The sequence below is a fragment of the Ovis aries genome, chromosome 17 (assembly GCF_016772045.2).
Source record: "Ovis aries strain OAR_USU_Benz2616 breed Rambouillet chromosome 17, ARS-UI_Ramb_v3.0, whole genome shotgun sequence".
Classification (NCBI taxonomy): Eukaryota; Metazoa; Chordata; class Mammalia; order Artiodactyla; family Bovidae; genus Ovis; species Ovis aries.
In genome coordinates, this window is record NC_056070.1 from 24146293 (window position 1) to 24160135 (window position 13843).

A 13843-nucleotide genomic window follows, 5' to 3' on the forward strand; every position below is an offset into this window, starting at 1 on the left:
TCTGAGACAACATTAAAAAAAGAACTTAAATTCTCTTGATATAATTTTGGATGATGGTATAAGATATTATAATTTCATGATTATGATATATCAAGATGATATGAAAGATAAAGAAAGTGTCTCATATTTGGTCTCCATCTTTTGTTATAAATTACCTCTTGGGAATCAAATGGCATAAGCCATAGTCTTATCAGTTCCAATTTCTCACTGATGAAGGAAATATTTTCATGTGTCAAATGAACAAGGAAGTCCCTCAGCTTAACTGAATAGGATTTTGCAAGGCTTCCTGGTGTAGACATGTAGGAATAAGGAAAAAAAAAAAAAAACTACTGACCTCAGTGTGTTCACAGAAAAGTCTATGGAGGTAGAACTAGCATACATTGAACAATCAGCAGAATAATGTATAATAAGATTAAGTGCTGAATTTAGATACAAACTCCAGAGTCAGACACGACTGAGTGACTAACACTTTCACTTAAAAAAAAATATTTTATATTGGAGTATAGTTGATTAACAATGTTGAGTTAGTTTCAGATATACAGCAAAGTGATTCGGTTATACATATACATGTATCTGTTGCAGCCATGAAATTAAAGACATATGCTCTCTGAAAGAAAAGTTATGACAAACCTAGATAGTGTTTTAAAAAGTAGAGACATTAACTTTGCCTGCAAAGGCCCATATAGTCAAAGCTATGGTTTGCCCAGTAACCATGTATGAATGTGTGAGTTGGACTATAAAGACGTCTGAGTGCCAAAGAATTGATGTTTTTGAACTGTGGTGTTGGAGAAGACTCTTCACAGTCCCTTGGACTGCAAGGACATCAAACCAGTCATACCTAAAAGAAATCAACCCTGAATATTCATTTGAAGCACTGATGCTGAAGCTCCAGTAATTTGGCCACCTCATGTGAAGAGCCAACTCATTGGAAAAGACCCTGATGCTGGGAAAGACTGAAGGCAGGAGAAGGGGATGATAGAGGACAAGATGATTGGATCGCATCACCAACTCAATAAACATGAATTTGAGCAAACTCTGGGAGATGGTGAAGGACAGGGAGGTCTGGGGTGCTGTAGTCCATGGTGTTGCAAAGAGTCAGACACAACTGAACAACATTCTTTTTCAAATTCTTTTCCCATTTTGGTTATTGAGCAGAGTCCCCTGTGCTATCACTTCTAATATATAGATAAATGATATATGTTAATCTTATTAGTAATCATTGTATTACTGTGTATTAGGAAATTTGAAATACATTTTTTACATATAGAAATTAGTCTCCCAAAGACCACTTAGCTTAAATCCTAGGTGTGCAATGGGATTGGAACCTAGATTTTCCTAAAGTAGAAATACTTGTCTCTTTCCCTGGATGATACAGTCTCCCGAGACTAAAAAGAATGAGCAAACACCATGCATCTGTTTTTTTTATTTTTTTTTTTACTTTACAATACTGTATTGGTTTTGCCATACATCAACATGAATCTGCCACGGGTGTACATAAGTTCCCACTCCTGAACCCCCCTCCCACCTCCCTCCCCATGCCATCCCACTGGGTTATCCCAGTGCACCAACCCCAAGCATCCTGTATGCGGCATCGAACCTAGACTGGCAATTCGTTCTGTTTTGAAGTGGTAGAGGAAGGATATACTATTGAGCATCTCCTATCTGCGAGACCTTTCTTATAAATTTAACCATCACTAGAATCAAATGAGGTAAATTTGGTTTTCTCTAATTTGAAGATTATTGTTTAGACTCCAGAGACTGTCACTTCATTAACTAACACAACTAATTTTAACAGCTATCTCCATTAGCACAGTTTGTTCTCTTTTCTCAACTTTATTCTGTATTTATGTCTAATTTATTTTTCTTTATGGATCAAAATTTTCTCATTGTGTCCAAATATTTCATGTTGCTGTTGTGATACTACTATGGAAAATAGTGTAAACTAAATACTCATTGTATACTCAATGGAAACAAATTAAAGTGTATACATCTGTGTATTTCAGTTCAGTTCGGTTCACTCGCTCAGTCGTGTCCGACTGTTTGCGACCGCATGAATCACAGCACGCCAGGCCTCCCTGTTCATCACCATCTCCTGGAGTTCACTCAGACTCACGTCCATCGAGTCCGTGATGCCATCCAGCCATCTCATCCTGGGTCGTCCCCTTCTCCTCCTGCCCCCAATCTCTCCCAGCATCAGAGTCTTTTCCAATGAGTCAACACTTCGCATGAGGTGGCCAAAGTACTGGAGTTTCAGCTTTAGCATCCTTCCTTCCAAAGAACACCCAGGGCTGATCTCCTTCAGAATGGACTGGTTGGATCTCCTTGCACTCCAAGGGACCCTCAAGAGTCTTCTCCAACACCACAGTTCAAATGCATCAATTCTTCGGTGCTCAGCCTTCTTCACAGTCCAACTCTCACATCCATACACGACCACAGTAAAAACCATAGCCTTGACTAGACAGACCTTAGTTGGCAAAGTGATGTCTCTGCTTTTGAATATACTATCTAGGTTGGTCATAACTTTTCTTCCAAGGAGTAAGCATCTTTTACTTTCATGGCCGCAGTCACCATCTGCAGTGATTTTGAGCCCCCAAAATAAAGTCTGACACTGTTTCCACTGCTTCCCCATCTATTTCCCATGAAGTGATGGGACCAGATGCCATGATCTTTGTTTTCTGAATGTAGAGCTTTAAGCCAACTTTTTCACTCTCCTCTTTCACTTTCATCAAGAGGCTTTTTAGCTTCTTTTCACTTTCTGCCATTAGGGTGGTGTCATCTGCATATCTGAGGTTATTGATATTTCTCCCGGCAATCTTGATTCCAGCTTGTGTTTCTTCCAGTCCAGCGTTTCTCATGATGTACTCTGCATAGAAGTTAAATAAGCAGGGTGACAATATACAGCCTTGACGTACTCCTTTTCCTATTTGGAACCAGTCTGTTGTTTCATGTCCAGTTCTAACTGTTGCTTCCTGACCTGCATACAGATTTCTCAAGAGGCGGTCAGGTGGTCTGGTATTCCCATCTCTTTCAGAATTTTTCACACAGTCAAAGGCTTTGGCATAGTCAATAAAGCAGAAATAGATGTTTTTCTGGAACTCTCCTGATTTTTCCATGATCCAGCGGATGTTGGCAATTTGATCTCTGATTCCTCTGACTTTTCTAAAACCAGCTTGAACATCAGGGAGTTCACGGTTCATGTATTGCTGAAGGCTGACTTGGAGAATTTGAGCATTACTTTACTAGCATGTGAGATGAGTGCAATTGTGCAGTAGTTTGAGCATTCTTTGGCATTGTCTTTCTTTAGAATTGGAATGAAAACTGACCTTTTCCAGTCCTGTGGCCACTGCTGAGTTTTCCAAACTTGCTGGCATATTGAGTGCAGCACTTTCACAGCATCATCTTTCAGGATTTGAAACAGCTCAACTGGAATTCCATCACCTCCACTAGGTTTGATCCTAGTGATGCTTTCTAAGGCCCAGTTGACTTCACATTCCAAGATGTCTGGCTCTAGATTAGTGATCACATCATCATGATTATCTGCATCATGAAGATGTTTTTTGTACAGTTCTTCCATGTATTCTTGCCACCTCTTCTTCATATCTTCTGCTTCTGTTAGGTCCATACCATTTCTTTCCTTTATTGAGCCCATCTTTGCATGAAATATTCCCCTGGTATCTCTAATTTTCTTGAAGAGATATTTAGTCTTTCCCATTCTGTTCTTTTTCTCTATTTCTTTGCACTGATCACTGAAGAAGGCTTTCATATCTCTTCTTGTTATTCTTTGGAACTCTGCATTCAGATGCTTATATCTTTCCTTTTCTCCTTTGCTTTTCACTTCTATTCACAGCTATTTGTAAGGTCTCCCCAGACAGCCATTTTGCTTTTTTGCATTTCTTTTCCATGGGGATGGTCTTGATCCCTGTCTCCTGTACAATGTCACAAACCTCATTCCATAGTTCATCAGGCACTCTATCTATCAGATCTAGTCCCTTAAATATATTTCTAACTTCCACTGTATAATCATAAGGGATTTGATTTAGGTCATACCTGAATGCTCTAGCGGTTTTCCCTACTTTCTTCAATTTAAGTCTGAATTTGGCAATAAGGAGTTCATGATTTGAGCCACAGTCAGCTCCCAGTCTTGTTTTTGTTGACTGTATAGAGCTTCTGCATCTTTGGCTGCAAAGAATATAATCAATCTGATTTCGGTGTTGACCATCTGGTGATGTCCATGTGTAGAGTCTTCTCCTGTGTTGTTGGAAGAGTGTGTTTGCTATGACCAGTGCATTTTCTTGGCAAAACTCTATTAGTCTTTGCCCTGCTTCATTCCACATTCCAAGGCCAAATTTGCCTGTTACTCCAGGTGTTTCTTGACTTCCTACTTTTGCATTCCAGTCCCCTATAAGGAAAAGGACATCTTTTTTGGTTAGTTCTAAAAGATCTTGTAGGTCTTCACAGAACCGTTCAACTTCAGTTTCTTCAGCATTACTGGTTGGGGCATAGACTTGGATAACTGATATTGAATGGTTTGCCTTGGAGACAAACAGAGATCATTGTGTCGTTTTTGAGATTGCATCCAAGTACTGCATTTCAGACTCTTTTGTTGACCATGATGGCTACTCCATTTCTTCTAAGGGATTCCTGCCTACAGTAGTATATATAATGGTCATCTGAGTTAAATTCACCCATTCCAGTCCATTTTAGTTTGCTGATTCCTAGAATGTTGACGTTCACCCTTGCCATCTCTTGTTTGACCACTTCCAATTTGCCTTGATTCATGGACCTGACATTCCAGGTTCCTATGCAATATTGCTCTTTACAGCATCAGATCTTGCTTCTCTCACCAGTCACATCCACAGTTGGGTATTGTTTTTGCTTTGGCTCCATCCCTTCATTCTTTCTGGAGTTATTTCTCCACTGATCTCTAGTAGCATATTGGGCACCTAATGACCTGGGGAGTTCTGTGTGTTTATATATGCATATATACATTTATACGTAAATTTTGTGTATTTGAATGAAATATCAACTATAGAGATACATATGGTAATCATTTGTTAAATGGAATGTAGGGCCCAATAGTTTATGCAAGCATTCTTTAGTGTTCCATAAATAAAGACAGGCTATTTGCATTGATGAATATGAAATGTGCTAAGATGAACAAACACCAGACATAATTATTAAATGGGAGTGACAGGAAATAGATAAAAAACTCCATAATGTTCCTTGAATGCAAGTTAAAAAGAAAACAGACATATTCAGCTAAACAAAATGCAGATGAATATCTGTTACATTTTTAATTTTAGTAAGTTTATGTCAACATATTTCAACACTAGATGTCAATATTTTAAATTCACAGACCAGTGTTTGCTAAAAGATACTTTAATGGTATTTTTATAACACTCACATCTTTTGCTAGAAAATGCAATGAGACATGTAAATAGTATTAGTGAAAAATAGTTATAAAAATGTTACTTGTTTTATATTAAGTAATTAAATATTTGGAATGCTTCTGAAAATGGACACTTAACCACTAAGATTGACCATAATGATCATACCAGAAAGTTGGTTTTTGAGGGGTGATAGTCTTACCTATATCATTGCCCAGTCCTATATTTTTCTCCTGTTATCAACCACAAGGGCATGTCTCAAAAAGAATCTTCTGGTAGGCAAGTTCCACTCATTTCTCTCTCCTCTCAGCGACCAGATTGGACAAAGAAGCATGTGCTTGTAGTTGTTCCATTCACGCCGCCTTTGCACCAATAGTGTGGGAAGGTCCTAACCTTCACACCTTGCTCTACTTTTAGCCAGCTTAACAATTCCTTCCCCAGTAATAAAACCTACGGACAAATTTTTCCTTGCTTTGCATTTTTGCTTCACATCTGCTATAGAGTTTCTAGCCTTGTGAATTATGCCTATGAATAATTGGGAGAAAAGTGTAAGTTTATTTATTGTGTTCAAGTTCCTGTGTCTAGCAGATAAATTTCACATTAAGGTGATTTTCTAGTAATAAAAAAGATATCTCTAGGGACACATTTCAAATAGACCTTTCTTACAGCCTTCAACATTATGAACAGGAATAGAAAACTAATGAAATTAATTAGCAAACTAACAACTTAAATCCTGATGTATATAAACAAAGCTACTGCTAAAACTGGAAAGGAGCAGTTTGTTCTTCATTGCAATTCCTAGTTAAAGACAAATTTTTATTTTATCTAAGTAATTACTGATACATAAAGAATTCTTTCATCATGCCTATAAAATATTTGCTATTTATATTTATTTCTCAGTTAAAAAATCTTAATAGTTTTATAAGTACTCTGTTCATTGACCAAAGTTTTATATCAGGACTAGAGAATGTGTTATATCCAGATCCTTATTTCTCATTCTCACATATCTTTAAAATAGATGGGAAAGCTAGCCCTGGCTTCTATCAAGCCCTTTGCTGCATTAACAAAACAAACAAAACATTAAATGGCATTTATTAAGCATTTTAAACAACTGATTTTATACAGAGTCAGTTTAATGCTTTGAAATAGTTTAGTAAAATAGTTTCGACAAATTCAGAACTATTTCTAATGGGAAGGAGAGGAAATAAGATATAAATGGACACACTAGAGGAAGAAGAGTCCTTCAAATACACTGATGCAGGCTGTAGATATTGTTGAATAGATTTGCTCTCTTAAAGTTTCAGTCCTAAAATTTTGCCCTCAGGAAAATTTTACTCCCTGTAATACCTTTCTTACATTTCCTAAAGTATCTAGATTTGTGAAAGTTTACAACCATGAGAAGAAATACTTAGAAATACCACATACAGGTACTCAGATTAAATGAAAAAAAAAAAAAAGGAATTATTATAATTAAAGCAGAGATACAATAAAACAAAGTAGAATGAAATGTTCCATGCACCCCCCACCTTTAGAGCAATATACTATTATATAAAATCTTAGGCCTCCTTAGTCTCATTTCATTTTATTGTTAATTTTTCAATAAAATATTTTAGCTACATGTTTTGTGTATTCTCTTCCGAAATTCAATTTTTCTTAGTCGACTATCTGAATATCTTCAAAAACCTTGTTAAAAGTTGAGTTATGTTTGGCAGTCTTTTATTGAGCATTTGCTTTGCCGGACATGCTCTAAATACGGATGACACAAGGATAATTAACTGATTATGTTCTTGTTTTTTATGTTCTTGCAAGGAAAGAGTCACAAATCATTCCAGTCAAGTGTGATAAGCATAAAGACAAGGGGTAGACAGATACTCCTGGTCTAGTTTGAGATGACTGTATAGAACAGGACTCAGGCTTGACTATGTGATAGCAACTGATCACAAAACTGGTCTCTGACAATTTCTCCCATCCCTGTGGATATGCCACTACTTCCCTCCAGACAGTGAGTGAGTTTCACATTGGTTTTGAATGTGGGCTGCTGCTGAGATTTGCTTTAACCCGTAGAAAGTGGTGGAAGTGATACTGTGTCACTTTTAGGCCTAGGGCTTAAGAGCCCTTGCAGCTTTTGTTATCTTCTCTTGGGAAGCAGTCATCATAAAGAAGTCTAGATGCCTCTGAGAAGAGAGAGTCCTTGGAAACAGAAAGGTCCCAGGTGACAACTGACTAGGAAATGGAGAAAGAGAAACTCGGCCATCCTCAACCATTGCAGCAATAGCTGGTGAAGCAACAGCAATGTCAGGGATGCTATTTAGATGCTGTACTCCAGGTGACTTGTCCCAGACACCATGTAAATGCCTGTCTGCCCAAGGTACAGAATCATCATGAGCAAATTCATTTTTGTCATTTTAAGCAAGTAATTATGGTTGGTTGCATACTAGTGAGCTTCTAAGTTAGCACAGTGGTAAAGAATTTGCCTGCCAGTGCAGGAGACCCAAGAGATGGAGGTTCGATCCCTGGGTTGGGAAAATCCCCTGGAGTAGGAAGTGGCAACCCACTCCAGTATTCTTGCCTGAAGAATCCCATGGACAGAGAAGCCTGGCAGGCTATAGTCCATGGGGTTGCAAAGAGTCGGACACAACTGAGTGACTGAGAATGAGCACATAAGATAAGTGAAAATATGAGTAATACAAGACTGAGAATAGGGCATGGAGGTGGGCAGTTAGAATATAAGATTCAAAGATTCAAGGGTGTTTCAAACTCTAAAATTTAAAATTTGTATGAGTAATATATGATGATATGCCTAAGAATAGAACCAATTATTTGTCCTTAATTGCAGTTTTAACTGGGTAACTAGAACTTGTTTGTACAGTATTCATAAGTACATAAAACCATGTATTTTCAGTAAATCTGGCTGTGTTTTTCTCTTATATTCTTTTCTTCTATGCATTATAGATGATTTCCCTCCAAGACCCATATGTCCTGAGACTTTCCAGGTGCTCAGGTGAGGTGGGCTAGAGGAAATCAAGTAACATGGATTTGCATTCTAAAATGTTATCTTGATAACTAATAAATCTAACCTTTCCAGGCGGATATATGGAGGTAAAGGTACTAATTGATCATGTTGGCACTTAGGTGTTGCTCATTCTGCAAAGGCCACGTTAATTCAAATTGATGTGATTCAAATTAACCTTAATCAGCTTCTACACAGACTGTGATTCCATTACAGGATACATTGCAATTAGATTTCTCCTGTCTCTTTATCTGCCCCATGCCCTTATGAAAGGGTTTACATTTTTTCTTTTGGCTTTTAGGGTGTTAAGATTTTTAATAATAATCATCCACTTACGCATATCCTGTCATCATTACTGGCTTCAAGATTGACTTTTCACATATTTACTTTTTGGTTTTGTTTACTCTAAAAATGTATAAATACCTGGATTAGTGTGACCTATATTAATCTTAGGCATTTTCACTTGGCTTGAATGTTAGGGAGATTTAAGAGAAGATGAACCAGATATAATATGTATGCACTCCTATTTTTTGTTAATAAACCAAATGCACCATGGTTAGGGAACTAAGTAATTAAGACATTTATAAACTTGAACATATACCTATACCATGAAAGGTAATACATACACCCTTGAAAACATAAGTGTGAATGAGTTTAGAGGAATATGGTCTTTGCAAAGTATCACTATTTCTATTTTAATTATGTAAAGTAGACAATTTTTTAAATTTCTTTCTATTTCATCCTTATGCTCTTGGGATAATTTTGGAAGTCAATGCTTCCCTATAAGTATGCTAAAGTATTCTTTCATATGACATATTTTAGAAACTTTGCCTTCAATTTTATTCTAAAATGAAAAGAGAGTAAACTTCGGTTTTATCACCTTCTATATCAGAGCTCTGATCATATGTTCAATGAATACTGCTGAGAGATGTGAGGCCATAAAAGGAGACTGGCTGCATTTGAATATGTGAAGTGAAGTGAATTAAAGATGCTCAGTCATGTCTGAGTCTTTGTGACCTCATGGATTGTAGCCTGCCAGACTCCTCTGTCCACTGAATTATCCAGGCCAGAATACTGGAGTGGGTTCCCTTCTCCTGGGGATCTTCCCAACCCAGGGATGGAATCCAGGTCTCCTGCATTGCAGGAGGATTCTTTACCAGCTGAGCTACTAGGGAAGCCCTATTTGAATATAGTTCCACCCTAAGCAGTGTTACCCTCTATGAATTACTGAGCCTCTCTGTTCTCCATCTACAAATAGGTATGATACTACCCACATCTTAGGATAGTTGTGAGAATGGAATAAGCGCATGCATGTATATTTCCATTTCCTACATAAGCAATGGCTTGCCACAAATTATAAAGTAACCAATGACTAACTTAATTAGAACCTAGTACTTCATTCAGATAATTGTATATCTGATATCCTTCAGATTAAAACTGAAAACTATGGTAAGCATCAAGGACAATTTCATGGGTGTGAATTTTTTTCTAAAAAACTCTGACAAGATATGTAATTTAAGACACATTCACCTATAATACGACAACTGCCCTTCATTGTATAGAATGTAGTTACATAGAACAAAGGCCGTTTGGAACCTATTGAATTGCTGTAAGTAGTGCAGTGATCTGATTTTTTTTTTTTTTTAATCGCTCAGTCGTGTCCGACTCTTTGCGACCCCATGGACAGTAGCCTGCACCAAGCTCCTTCATCCATGAGATTTTCTAGGCAAGAGTACTGGAGTGGGTTGCCGTTTCCTTCTTCAGGGAATCTTCCTGACCCAGGGATCAAACCCAGGTCTCCCGCATTGTAGACAAACGTTTTACCATCTGAGCCAGTGATATGATTAGATGTGTGAAATTTAGAGAGATCAATCTCTTCCAGCATGGAGAAGGCAAGCAAGGGGGGTTGTGTGGGCAAAACAGGGGACAGAGAGGTCATTTGTGGCTCCAGCAGTCATTCAGTATAAAGATGCTTTTCCTCTATAGATGGTAGTGGCAGAACAGAAGCACATATGTGGTAGCTTTGTCCATGAGAAACCAATATAAATATTATAAATTAAAGCAACCTAGTTTGCACAGCCTTAAAAAAACAAGGGTCATCAGTTATTGCAAAATTCTATAAAAGAGCATTATGTGAATTTCTGAACATCAAGTATTACATTTGCTTATGCTTAATATGCTTTTCCTCATGGGTGAAATGCTTGAAAGATGAACAGTGGAATTTCAATGAATTTATTTTTTCTAAAGATATAGTTTTTTAAAAAGATATCATAAGTATGCCCTTTCATATTTTTAGGGTCATGGAATAATAGTCTAATCTTGATATTTTCTTTCTAAATTTGTTCACTGAATACTTCTGAGAGAGATAGAAGGGAACTTATAGGTATAATTTGTAACTTTAAAAATAGAATAATTTCAGCGGTCAAAGTTCTTGGGATTTTGTTGCTGAAGAGAGGAAATATTTGGAGTTATAAAGTTCAATGAATGAGGAAAACATATCACCAGATATCTTGCCCTTGTGGCCAGTACAGATTGCCAAAATGAGAGGAGGACTTGCTATGAAAGGAAATACTGTCAACTGTATACCGTCTCACCAGTGAAGTTAGGAAAAGGCCTGAGATGGCCATAGGGTCTCTGGTGGTCTAAGTGTCCTTCACTTTGAGAGATAAAGGAGAATCTCTTTGTTCAGGGGAGAATCAGATTTAAGTTGAGTCTGATCATGATAGTAACAAACAGAAGAATGAGAATGTAGGGGCACGAGTTAATCAGGAAATTGGGACCCAGAGATGGAGCAGAAAAAATTAAATGGGATAATATCTGTATATTTTCTGGCAGCATAACAAGTATTTGTGTTCCTTAGATATTTATAGGGCTTCCTTGATGTCTCAGACAGTAAAGCGACTGCCTGCAATACAGGAGACCTCAGTTTGATCCCTGGGTTAGGAAGATCCCCTGGAGAAAGAAATGGCAACCCACTCCAGTACTCTTGCCTGGAAAATCCCATGGACTGAGGAGCCTGGTAGGCTGCAGTCCATGGCGTCGCAAAGAGTCGGACATGACTGAGCGACTTCACTCAGTTAGATGTTTATAGGCTTCCTTAGTGGCTCAGACAGTAAAGAATCTGCCTGCAATGCAGGAGATTGATGCCTAGGTCAAGAAGATCCCCTGGAGAAGGAATGACTACCCACTTTAGTATTCTTGCCTGAAGAATTCAATGGACAGAGGAGCCTGGCTGGCTACAGTTCATAGGGTCGCAAAGAGTCATAGGGTCACAAAGACACAACTCAGTGACTTTCACTTTCACTTAAGATGTTTATACAATTCCCCATTTCCACAATACTCACCTCCTTGCTCACATGAGCCACATTCAACTCTGAGTAGGTAGCAAGATTCTCAAGATGCAGCAGGAAAAAAATGGAGAGCTGTGCATAGTCACCCATCATACTTTCAAAAATTTGCCTCTATTTAATTCTACCTTCATTCAGCAAAACTTAATTTACTTGAAAACGTTCTGAGGCAGGTCTTCTTCTAATGACTGTGTGGTACTCAAAATTTTCCCATTTTTTTCACAATTTTCTAGCTTTGCATTCATCTAACATGGTAACTTTCATACAGTAGGTGCTAAATAAATGATTAAAGGGCTTGAATGAATAACATGTCAGGATAATTCCCTTAGGCTGGAGCACAAGATAAATATTAGATGACATTAATCTTTTCTCACTTCATTCCACAGTATGTGCAGTTCCTTGAAGCTAGGTAATTTACACTCTTTTTTAGAGTATTTGCCTTTTCCACTGTGCCAATCTTCACCACAGCAAAGAGTTGGAGTTTTAATTAAAGGAAAAATAGCAAAGCAGGTCAAATCTTCTACAATTAATTGCATGTGGCAAACTGCTCAAAAGTGTACATAACACATTCAACAAACAAACATGAACATTAATTACAAAAACAAATGTAGTCAAATCCAATTATATTATAGTCTACTTAAGTTTTGGAGTCAAAACTGCAATAAGTATTTATAAAGTGATAAAAATATATTGATATAGTAATTTCATGAAAGTAATTTATACAACATCAGATAAGGAAAAAATGAATATACTTGACATCAACCAAGGAGATATTACCCATCACATGTGTATAAACAAAAAAAGGAATCCCTTTAGATTCCAGTTTTACTTTTTAAACCCCTAAAAGCATATTTCATTAAATAGTTTGCAGTTTATAGTCAAAATTTTAATGGTATATTGGGGTGATGAGATGTGTTTAAAAATGAACAAATAAATACAAGCAGCACAATGATGATTGAGATAAATTCTTTAATGAAATTTTTAAAAATGCCTTTCAGAGAATTAGACTGTTTTTTAAACTAGAACTCCTTGTGATTACTTATTGTCCACTCACGTTGATTAGCAAGTATAATCATCTACTTTAAAACATGTTTCGTGTTTTAAACCATAAATATATTTGTGATTACATATATGTAGATATGTCTCTCCAGTAGACTGCAGCACTCTCCAGTAGAACCTTCGGCAGTGACGGAAATAGTCTGTATCTTCACTGTTTAAAAGAGTAATCGCTAATCACATGAGAGTACTGAGCACTTAAAATGTGGTTGTTGTGTCTGAGGAACTAAATCTTAATTTTTTAACCATAATTAACTAAAATTAAGTTTAAATAATAAAATGTACCGAGTGGTATGTGTGTGCTCTCAGTCTTAACTGAAGGCTAAGTACTGGCTCTTTCAGTGCAGATGCTATAGGAGGAAATTTTGAGACTCATGCAGTAAGTCTCATAAAACCTACAACTGAAAAATTAGATTATTTAAACTCTCTACTATCAAATTTATTTAGCTCAGTCTCTCTGGGATTAAGTTTGTCTCTTAAGCAAACAAAAAGAAGGTTGAGTAAAACAATTTCTGGTGCTGCTTTTTGTGTAGAATTCTGAAGCTAATAACAAGAAACACATTAACAGCCATTAATTTTGAAATTACATATTTCTGTTTAAGCTAAAGATGGACACATATGAGTAAGAATTTCTACATCAAAATTAATTTTCACTTTTTAATTCAGTACGAAAAATAAAACCTTTATCGTTAATGACATTGGTAGAATTACCAAAACATTTATACTTCTACTTTAGAGTTAACAAGTAAAAAAATTTTTGAAGTATTTCCAGGATGGAACCCTAATTGTGGAAGAGATGTTATCATCTGGATTATTCAAATAATGAATTTATAAATCTTGCCTCAATTTATGAAAATAAGTTGCAAACATACATATTTAACATTAAGGGCAATATTCTAAGATCATCTGAGAGATGGATAAATCTGCTTGTACAACAAATGTGTAATATTTACTCAGATGTTCATTGAATTTTTCTGCTAGTACACTCATATTTCTCGATTTAAATTAGCCAACAACACTGTTTCAAATGTAAAACAAAAGTA